Genomic DNA, 12,074 nt, shown 5'->3' with positions numbered 1-12,074 from the left:
CTCTTTGATAGAGTTTCAAACTCGTTCAAAGTTATCAACTCATCAAGAGTTTTAAACTTGCCACGCAAGTTCTCCACAGCGTCGAATCATGAGGAGAAGATATCGTTCCAGTGAATCAAAATGTTGGATCGTCAACGGAGAGAAAACTCTACGCGAGCATTCGAGGGAGGTATTCCATCGCCACCAAGAAGAACCCAGTTTTAAACAAAGAGGAGAATCAAATTCGTTCTCCTCTCTTTTGTAATCAGGAAATCCAAATTGTAATCGATTTTTGAGAGAATACAAGTCAATTTTCTTTCACTATCTTTTTATTACAAATTTTCCACAAACAAAAGATAGGGACTCTGCTGGGGATGAGCTTCTCTGACTAAGAAGTGGTGGTGCAATCCGATGTTCATCTCACTGGAACGACCGTCGAAACTCTCGTGGTAGAGTTTGATCAAGCCAAGTTTGAGGAGTCCATCTCCTCCGGATCCCTTAGCCTCAAGGCTATGCGCAAGATCCGCAAAATCTTTAAGGAGACTAAAGCTCCAAATGTTGCTCCTATGCCGAAGGAAGCCCTCTCGTTTAGCCAAGATTGCTCGAACAGCCCCTCCTCTGAAGGAGTGGGCTCAGCTTATGCTAAACGCAGCCCTCTGTGGCACGTTGTGCAATCAAAACGCAGCCTTCAGAGGCGCGTTCCAACATCAAAACGCAGACATCGAAACTGTGTTGATCTGGCAGAATGCAACTCTCAGAAGTGCGTCCCAGAACCAAAACGCGACCCTCATGTCGCCAAACCAAAATGCGGACCTCGCGTTTCAAATGCCAAACGCGACCTTCGCGTCTCAAGTGCCAAACGCGACCTTCGCGTCTCAAGTGTTAAACGAGACCCCCGAATACTCTGCGTAGCGCAACTAGATTGAGAGGCGGATATAAGAAGTTCATGGATCCAAGGCATCTAAACCAGATTCATGTTCACCAAGAGCCTGTCCTGTCCAATCATAGACTGGGGGTTCCAGTTCAAACCTCACGATCAGTGAGTAATTCTCCTCGAATCTTTACAACAGATTTGAGAGAGTTCATATTGAGAGAAAGACCGATGCAACAAGTCATCCGTTCATTCTAATGTGAACGACTGATTCCTACAGTCTTCTCGGGATATCAATGCTGCTCATATACGGCCAAACTGTTGGTGTTCGACCAATTAACGAACATTGCTTTGCCTAACCAACAACGACGTTCGCACAGGAAGAAGTCTCCAGAGACCGAGTATCCTGGAGTCACTATTAATGTGATCGGCAGAGGGAAAGCCTCAGGTCCTAGTTCCGATGACTCTGAGATAAGTCGTTCACCGAACGTTAGAGAAATCACTAATGAGTTTGAAGGAGTCTACCGACACACTCGGACTCGAACGGGAGCCATTCCCCTATCAACTATTGGAGGTTAGCCAGAGGAACCAATTCCGATGATGAACACTCAGCCATTGTAGAGTCCTAATCATCAAGCTCTTTTATTGAACATGAGAGCTCCGCTTATATGATGGGAAACCATGAAGATCTCGCAAAAAGACTTGATGAGCAGGAGGCCATGCTCAAATCTCAGCAAGAGGCCATCAATGAACTCATGGTCCTGTTGACTCAAATCGTCACAGACAAGGCCAAATCTCAGAAGACAGATTCGCCACCCAGGCAAGAATCTTCCCTAAGAGGAAGAACGTCTTCATCCCGACTTCACACAAGCAAAGGGAAGGAAAAAGCGGTTGATGACGCTGCTTCTGACCAAGAAGCCCACAATCTGAAATCTTCTTCTGATGAAGAAAGAGAGACTGAGAACGAGTGGAATCTACAGTCTGCCAAAATGGAAGAATTGAAAGCCCGTCTCAATGCCATTGCTGACAGAAGCGAGCTCTAAGATGAGAGAGTTGTCAAGCCCTATCTTACCGAATGGGATGCAGCCCCTTATCCTTCAAAATTTGAGGTCCCGACGCTACAAACTTTTGACGGTACGGGATCACCGAACCAACATATCTATCATTTTAAGTCACAGACTGGGAATGTGATATCAAATAACGACATACTGGCTCGATTATTCATTGGCACCCTCAAGGGAGTTGCCTTTGAATGGTTCAAAAAATTGCCTGCCGGATGTATCCAAAAGTGGGCAGATCTAGAGAGACTCTTCCTGTCAAGATTCTTTGAAGAGGATACAAAAGTCTCCATTCATACCCTTCTCGCCACTAAGCAGAAGAGGAGGGAGTCCGTCAAAGCCTTCGTCAAGAGGTTCCGAAGCATGGCTCTACGATGTCCGACAGGTATGACACAGTCTACCTTAATGGAGACATGTCGACACAACTTGCAGACCGACCTTCTAGCACAAATGAGGGTTGCAGAATGCCGTTCCTGGAGACAACTAATTTCTCAAGGCGAACAGGTGTCATTCTTGGAGACAACTAATCTCTCAAGGCGAACATGCTCAAAAGATTATTGTCAGGATCAAAGCTGAAGAATAAAGTAGGCAGGATCAACCTGAGCGATCGGACCAAGCTCAATCTTCTCCTGAGCAATCGGACCAAGCTCACTTTTCCCAGTCAGAACCGGAAGATACTACGGCCGCTGAAGCTAATCCTCTTTAATAGGATGGCGGGTCCACCATAACTATCACGTTAATGATCACCTCTGATAGTCCATCAACTTACCAATCCTCTTCAAGTAGGATGGTGGGTCCACCAAAACTATCATGTTAACCGTCACCTCTGATAGTCCTTTTCCTCCAAATTCCTCCACCAATCCTCTTCAAGTAGGATGGCGGGTCCACAAAAACTATCACGTTAATAATTACATCTGATAGTCAAACTCGTTAGATAATGGCTCACTAGGCGATGTGTCATGTCTTCTCTTTTCCCCCTTTGCACTTGTTCAAGACTGGGGGTTGGTTTATTGGTAGTTCATTGGATTATGAGTAATAAATTTTCTGAGTTGTTATGTTTAATAGAATACCTCTGTCAACCACAAAATCTACCAAAACTATCACATCCATCAACTTGTCAATCCGCTTCAATAGGATGGCAGGTCCACAAAACTATCACGTTAACATTTACCTCTGATAGTCCATCAACTTGTCAATCCGCTTCAATAGGATGGTAGGTCCACTAAAACTACCACGTTAATGATCACCTCTGATAGTCTATTTTCTCCAAATTCCCCCACCAATCCTCTTCAAGTAGGATGACGGGTCTATCAAAACTATCACGTTAATCTTTTCCTCCAAATTCCTCCACCAATCCTCTTCAAGTAGGATGGCGGGTCCACAAAAACTATCACGTTAATAATTACATCTGATAGTCCTTTTCCTCCAAATTTCCCACCAATCCTCTTCAAGTAGGATGGCGGGTCCACAAAACTATCACGTTAACAGTTACATCTGATAGTAATGATTACCTCTGATAGTCCATTCCCTCCAAATTCTCTTGTTAATCCTCTTCAAGTAGGATGACGGGTCTATCAAAACTATCACGTTAATGATTACCTCTGATAGTTCATTCCCCCTAAATTCTCTTCTCAATCCTCTTCAAGTAGGATGACGGGTCTATCAAAACTATCACGTTAATTATTACCTCTGATAGTCCATTCCCTCTAAATTCTCTTGTCAATCCTCTTCAAGTAGGATGGCGGGTTCACAAAAAACTATCACGTTAACAGTTACCTTTACTTAGAATCCATTGGATTAAGAGTAATAAATCTTTCACATCGTCAAGTTAACATTACACTTCTGACAATTATCACCCTCACGGAGTATGAATTCAGTTTGCATCACTCCTAATTTGTCACGTTAACAATACACCTTGTAGGCGTCAAAAAATGCTGATGGATATCCAAATACAGCTTAAAAGGAGATCATCCAAAGATCAAAAGAACATAAGAAACAAGTGTTTGCTGTCTCGGGCGCCAGACAGTGTTTTACTGTATCGCCAGACAGTCTTTTACTATTTCGAGAGACAGTGTTTTACTGTTTGGAGAGACAGTGTTTTACTGTTTGGAGAGACAGTCTTTTACTGATACACCTCTGACAATCAACTTATCAATCCTTACCAATAGGATGATAGGTCCTCAAAATTGTACAAATCGCAATCTTTCCCAGCAAGACACTAAGTCTTCAAAATCTTATTCAAATCACAAGCATCAAAATTCATCCCTTCTGATGATAAACTCACCTAGAAAGTTTCCCCAGCGAGACGCTAATTCCTAAAATTTTGTGCAAGTCACAAGTACACATTCTCTTGTCACATTAATATCAAACACCTCTGACAACTCACTTATCAATTCTCTTCAATAGGATGATAAGTCCATAAAGTTGCTCTGATCGCAACACGTTCCTGTCACATTAACATTATACCTCTGACAACCCACTTATCAATCCTCTTCAATAGGATGATAAGTCCACAAAGTTGCTCCGATCACAACACATCCCTGTCACGTTAACATTATACCTCTGACAACCCACCTATCAATCCTCTTCAATAGGATGATAAGTCCATAAAGTTGCTCCGATCGCAACACATTCCTGTCAAGTTAACATCATACCTCTGACAACCCACTTATCAATCCTCGTCAATAGAATGATAAGTCTCCAAAGTTGCTCCAATCGCAACACAAATTTCTGTCATGTTAACATCAAACCTCTGACAATCCACCTATCGACTCTCGTCAATAGAGCGATAGGTCCTCAAAATTACCCCGATCGTAATATTCTTCTTGTCACGTTAATATCATACCTCAATAGAGCGATAGGTCCTCAAAATTACCCCGATCGTAATATTCTTCTTGTCACGTTAATATCATACCTCTGACAAAATTAACTTATCGACTCTTCACGTTAATATCATACCTCTGACAAAATTAACTTATCGACTCTCTTCAATAGAGCGATAGGTCCACAAAATTACGTCATGTTAACACCAAACCTCTGACAATCCACTTATCGACTCTCCCCAATAGAGCGATAAGTCCACAAACCTGTCATGTTAATATTACACCTCTGACAAAATTAACTTATCGATTCTCCTTAATAGAGCGATAGGTCCATAAATTTTAATCAAGTTAACATCACACTTCTGACGATCAAACCAACTTATCAACTCTCTTCAATAGAGCGATAGACCCATAAAATACTGTTAGGTTAACATCACACCTCTAACAGTCAAATCCGCCAATAAACTTGTTAATCTTTTTTCAACAAGAATAGCAAGTTTTCATTATAAAATCCCCAACGGATTAAATATTTTCTGGAATTATCCTAGTGATAATAAAGAAAATTTTTGAATTTCACTCTAAGTGAAAATTCATACCAAGTTAATATTACACCTCTGGTGCTTCCAACTTTCTTTCAGTGTTTTAAGTAACACAGGAAGAAATAATAACAAAGTCTACATATTTAATATTGTAGCCAGTGATTATCATTAAATTAATAATCTCTGAATCCATACCTCGCATGTATGGGGAATTTTATCCTGATTATCATTAAATTAATAATCTCTGAATCCATACCTCGCATGTATGGGGAATTTTATCCCAAATCCTAAGTAGGGATAAGTCAACGCAGTGATTATCATTAAATTAATAATCTCTGAATCCATACCTCGCATGTATGGGGAATTTTATCCCAAATCCTAAGTAGGGATAAGTCAACGCCTAATACGCGTTGCCGGGTGATCCATTCCCGTAATAACGACGAAGTCTACGTATTCAACATCGTAGCACTAAAATCCATGTTTTTTATGCATGTGGGATTTTATCTCGATCCCTAATTAGAGATAAGTCTGCATCTAACACATGCTGCCGGGTAGCCTATTCCCGCAATAATGGCAAAGTCCACGTATTCAACATCGTGGCAGGTTGTTATTAATAACGCTAAAATCCATGCCTTGCACGCATGGGGAACTTTATCTCGATCCCTAATTAGAGGTAAGTCTACACCTAACACGCATTGCCGGTTAGTCTTTTGCCGTGAAAAAGACATCAAAATCCATGCATCATACGCATGGGGGACTTTATCTCGATTCATAATTAGAGATAAGCCTACGCCTAATACGCGTTGCCGGCTAGTCTTTTTCTGTAAAAAATAACAAAGTCTATGTATTCAAAATCATAGCATCAAGTCTAAGAGAGTTCATTCTCTTAGCACAACGTTACATGTGAAACGGATTCAAATAATTCACATGCTAGCCCGACTCAAACGGTAGTCGGTAAAGGCTTATCAAATCCATTGATGGCTGAGGGTTTGTCAAAAATCCTATGCATGTTCGTAGGTCTATTAGCTAAATGGATGTGAGTCGAGACTTGAAACAGATGAGCTAAAGACAAGTCTCAAAAACTTAGTCAAAAATGCACGGAAGCCACTTCCATGTCTTAAGTCAAAACGCTGAGGTCAGACCCGCGATGCAAAATTCGAACGCCGAGGTCACACCCGTGCTCCAAATTCAACATACAAAGGTGAGACTCGCGTCTCAAGTTCAAAATGCAGGGTCCACCCCCGCATTCTAGAAGCAGGATTATGGTGCATACCTTCACACAGGTCCTACGTGGCAAATCCCTCCAACCAGGATGCCTTCGAAGCAACTGCAGAGAACAAATCATTTACCATAAGGAATCAACAGCTCTAAGATCAGAGTTGAGATCCAAAGTATTCCGAAAATTCGTCCCAGTCAACTGCGAACTTTTGAAAACTTTGGAGGGGGTTTTGTAGGTTGTCTAAAAATCATAATAGATAGCTGATCCCCATCAAAACATCAATTATGGAAATTACAATCTGACGACTTCCAGAAGGTTACAATTTGAAGACTTTTACGTAGGTTGTTGAAGGTTACAATCTGACGACCTTCACAACAACTGATGAAAGCTCTAATCAACAGCCTTCACAATCAACATCGAGAGTTACAATCTGACGACTCTCATATTCTCAAGGAGCCAAGATGAAGATTACAAGACAATGATCTTTGCAACGCTATGACAAAAGATATTACTTGTTGATAATCTCTTCGAAGCAAGACGCGGAACTCATCACCGCGCTCTAAGACCAAAACGCAGAGGTCATCCCTGCGCATCAACACCAAAACGCGAAGGTCCTCCCCGTGTGTCAACATTAAAACGCTGGGGTCGGACCCACGTTGCAACATCAAAACGTCGGAGTCGAACCTGCGTTGCAACATCAAAACGCTAGGGTCAGACCCACGTTTTTGTGTTTGACTGGTTCAAACAGAACCTGAACGGTTTTAAAACCGTATCTCCACTTAATGGGGACGGTTACACCCCATTATGGAGCCATTTTAGGGGGAATTACACCCCTTAAACCCGTGAACAGTTTCAAAACTGTTTCCCATGATTGGAAGGCGGTTACACCCCACTTAGGAGTGATTTAAAGGGAAGTTACACCCGCTGAATCCTCTATAAATAACTAAAAATCAATTCAGTTTAAGGGTTCGAGCAGAGGGGATTTGGCTCTTGGTTGGGCAGCAGCAAAAGAGATCCTTGGGCAGGCTTTGGAGGAGATTGGCTGGAGAGAGATACTTGGCAACAAGAAGATCTTGAAGCATCCTTGAGCAACAGCTTTCATCCTTGGGTTATCAACCGACTTTCTGTTCAAATCAACTCTTTGATAGAGTTTCAAACTCGTTCAGAGTTATCAACTCATCAAGAGTTTTAAACTTGCCACGCAAGTTCTCCACAGCGTCGAATCGTGAGGAGAAGATATTGTTCCAGTGAATCTGTTCCAGTGAATTAAAACGTCGGATCGTCAACGGAGAGCAAACTCGACGCGAGCATTCGAGGGAGGCATTCCATCGCCACCAAGAAGAACCCAGTTTTAAACAAAGGGGAGAATCAAATTCGTTCTCCTCTCTTTTGTAATCAAGAAATCCAAATTGTAATCGATTTTGAGAGAATACAAGTCAATTTTCTTTCACTGTCTTTTTATTACAAATTTTCCACAAACAGGGGCTAGGGTAATGATGATGTTGTCAGGGCAGTTAATGCGAGAGTAGTTAGCTGGCGAGAGGTTCGAGTTAATTGTCGTCTTTCGACTCCTCAGATCTAGGACCGAGAAGTACCACCTTTTGACTCGGTTACGCGAGATGTCTATTGAACAATGGGTCGAGTCATATCACTAGAGGTCAATTGAGATATTGGCTGAATAGTACCGTCTTTTGACTTGGTGATGTGAGATGTCGGCTGAATAGTGGGCCGAATCGTATCGCTAGTCGTCAATTAAGAGGTTGGCCGAATAGTACTGTCTTTTGACTCAGTTACGCGAGATGTCGGCCAATCAAGTTGGTCGTGCAGAGTTGGATGGTATCCTGGTTTTGAATTAGTTTGGTTAGGCAGAGTGTAAGACATGTGTCGACTTCTCTATGGATATTAATATTTAGCATTTTTAGGAGCTATAACATTGTTAATTATTTGGTTCGTTTCCACCCCTATGGTCAAGAGTTTGAATTTTGGGAAGGATGTGATAAATTTTTGGCTTTGGAAAAAAGTCTCCAACCATTCAACTTTACATGTTTTCTGATTAGAGAAGTGGACGGTTTTGGAATACTAAAATCACTACGATTGAACCAAAACTTTCTCGCCAAACATAGTAATCTTCTGAAAAATAGAGAAAGGGAGGCATTCAAATAAAATCTTGTGGAGCCAATCATCCAACACAAGTAGATGAAATGCTAAACATATTAATCTTCTAATTAAGATTTTATTTATTTATTATTATAATTATTTTGAGTTCGAACCAAGAGTGTGATACACGATTAGATATATTCACCCACATTTGGTGGTATGTACAAATATAGGTAAGGTTTGCTACTCTGAGTTCTTTGTAGAGGCTTCTGTATTGGTGGCTAGATATTCGCATGAAAGGGTTGAAATATCAAAACCACAGCGACAAGAAGAAACATCGTAAATTGCCAAAATTAGGGGGTGTAATAGAAAAATCAAACAAATCCATTAACATCAACATCCCTCGGTATCACATGGGACCCACTCTCTGTTACATGGGTCCCATTACTCCCACTCATCTACGCCACTTTGTAAATTCCAAAAATCTGTGAAGACCTTCACAAATCTACCGATACTTGAAAATTTATCACCGGCAAATTAAGTTCATGATGAAACTCAAAACAATGATTTCCATGCTTAACAATCACAATTTTCAATGCTTAACTAACAAAAACTTGTAAACTCTTTTCTTTTTAAAACTAAACTATGAGTGGCGATCATTTATTTCATTTGATCTTAGAGTCTGTTTTAGACTATTTTGTTGATTGGTAAAAACTAGTCAAGAAGTGAACTAGTATATTTTAGTTCATTGATTGGCTTCTAAACCTGTTCAATTATGGACCAAGACGGAGTTAGTCCACAACACACTCTTAGAGCCTGGTTGGATTTGTAGGGGGTGAAAGAAAGTTAAGGGAAACTAGGTGAGAGAATAGAAGGGAAGGGAAGGGAGATCCCTTCCCATTGGTTACACCCCAATTTGGGGGGTAACAAATTTTATACTATTAGAATGTGAACCAAGGGGAACTAGGATGAATAACTTCACCTCCTAAATGTTCTCAAACAAGATGAATGGAGGTGAATGGTTCCCCTAACTTCCCTTCACCCTTATTCCCCTCAATCCAAACAAACCCTTAAACTTTGTTAATAATATTCTTGAAGTTTGGGGAAATCTTTGTGAAACTCACTAATGGCTTAAGTTAATTAATTATATTTAAATTATAGATTTTTTTTCTGGATAGGGATTGAACCGGGAACTTAGGAATATTAGAGTATTACCATTGTCTCTCCCAACCACCTGCGCTACCCGTGATGGGTATTAAATTAATAGTTAGATAAGAGAAAGTGAGGAAGAGAGGATTTTGGGAAAAGTAAATTAGCAAGTATGACCTCCCGATCATTCTCTGTTTCTATAATTATAAACTAATAAGATTAATTCACATAATTAGATTTTAATTAACTGAATCATTTTTGGGAGATTCGGGGTATAAATCCTATTCGAAACGCTACATAGGATTTGCATTAGGAGCCTTGGCCCTTGGTTAGCAACTATTGACATTTGGGACAAAGTTGTAAATAAGGTGGATTTGGTGGTAGATATGTAAAATACCCTGCTAAAAGACCCTTTCTAGTTTCTAGTTTCTACACATTTTTTAACTAAAACGAATACGTATACAATTCAATATATACCGTATCCCGTGGGTCCCAGTTACGCAGGCACGGCCTTGGGATCCAGCTGGCATGCAGATTCTAGATTTTCTTAATTCCTGTCTTGCCCTTGGAAATTAATGGCTCACCTAACAGAGGAAAAGGGTGACAGCGAGAGAAGCACAAGGAACTGTTTCGTCATTATGGAAATAAAAGTTACGGAGGGTGAAAACGGGGACTTACGTACTTATTTCTAATTCCACGATGCTTCAAATCTGGGGCGCAGTTGATCCGACTGTTCTATTTACCGCGTTACCGTTGGTGAATTCCCCGATTTAGCCCCGACCGGAGGTATAAGTAGCTTTGGCCAGTGGGGGGACCTATTGGATTCCTGCCTAAAGTTTTGGAAGCTCGTGAGGCAAAAATTCACATGCATGCTGTAGGTTTGGAACTTATTACCATATATGGGAGAAAAGTAAATTAATGCGGCTAGTTTTACTACGTACGTACGTGTAAACTTAGTTGTTGATGAGAAACATATATAAATTAAAAACTTTTCGGAATTCAAATCAGATGTGTGTGTTATGTTAATAATATGATGATCTAGTTTAGACTAATCAAAATAAATTAAAAAATTGGATTTAGTCGAGTCTTGAGTATTACAACTCGCCTAACCCTCTCTAATCCCAAAACGAGTCTAAACCAGCTTAGTACGTACTGGTAAGGGAGAGGTAGGTGGTGAAACAATTATGATCTGGTTTAAAGTCAAAATAATTAGGGGTGGGCAAAAACCGAAAAAAACCGGTTCAACCGAAAAAACCGTCCGAAAAAGCGGGCCGGTTAAGAAAAAAACCGGTTCAACCGAAAAAACCGTCCGAAAAAGCGGGCCGGTTAACCGAACCGGATTAAATGGATGAGAAGAAGACTCTAAACCGCCCGAACCGAATTAAACCGGTCCGGATTCGGTTTGAACCCCTAAACGGCCCGAAAAAACCGAACCGAATTCTCTAATACAAATACTAAAAAATCCCTAACCCTAACTCCATTTTTCTTCCCAACTTCTCATTGCAGTTGTTCTAGATCCAAGGTATTGCACTATTGACGTTGATGAGTCTTAGTTTTACTAATACTAGTAAGTTGCAGCCTTAAATTTTATGTTGTCTTTTATCAGATATCATGATTTCTATATTTGTGAGTACCACCTAGCTATGGTATTTTGCACACTTTGTACCGTGATGACAAGGTAGTCAAATATGAGCTGCATCTGTTCATAACTAAGGCTGGACTCAAGTTTATCAAGAATGGTTTTCCCACTTTCACATCCTGTTTACTAAATGTTGAAGGAAATTTTATTCTTCTCATTACTGTAGATTTATCAGGTTACCATCATGAACGTATATTATATGTGTTTAAGGTGATCATACGCAATTATTACTGTGATTAACATCAGTAGCATGCATGTTTTGATATAATGAAGCAGTTATGCTTTTATGCTTTCTCCATAATATTGTCTACAATGCCGTGTGAGCAAATTTTTGTGAAATGGAGTTAATTCGGTTCAAAACCGAAACCGAACCGAACCGATCCGAATTTCGATTGGGCCGAATATTCGGATGAAGGGGAAAAAATCTGGATCTGGATGAGAGTTTTGAGAATCCAAAAAATTCGGATCGGATGCGGATTGGGCTTAAAACCGAACCGAACCGAATATGCCCAGCCCTAAAAATAATCATATAATTGCTGGTTTACGTGTTAGTCCAATTATTTTCCAAAGTGGGGAATTAATTATGGACTGAATTAATTAACTTTTGATTCGGTAAACTGGGTTAACTCAAGTTGTCAAACATGTCTTAAGGCTTCACATTGCTCTGTTACTATAGCAGATGTAATGGCTAGTTTAATTTA

This window comes from Asparagus officinalis, chromosome 7 (assembly GCF_001876935.1).
Source record: "Asparagus officinalis chromosome 7, Aspof.V1, whole genome shotgun sequence".
Lineage (NCBI taxonomy): Eukaryota > Viridiplantae > Streptophyta > Magnoliopsida > Asparagales > Asparagaceae > Asparagus > Asparagus officinalis.
This window is presented reverse-complemented; position numbering follows the sequence as displayed.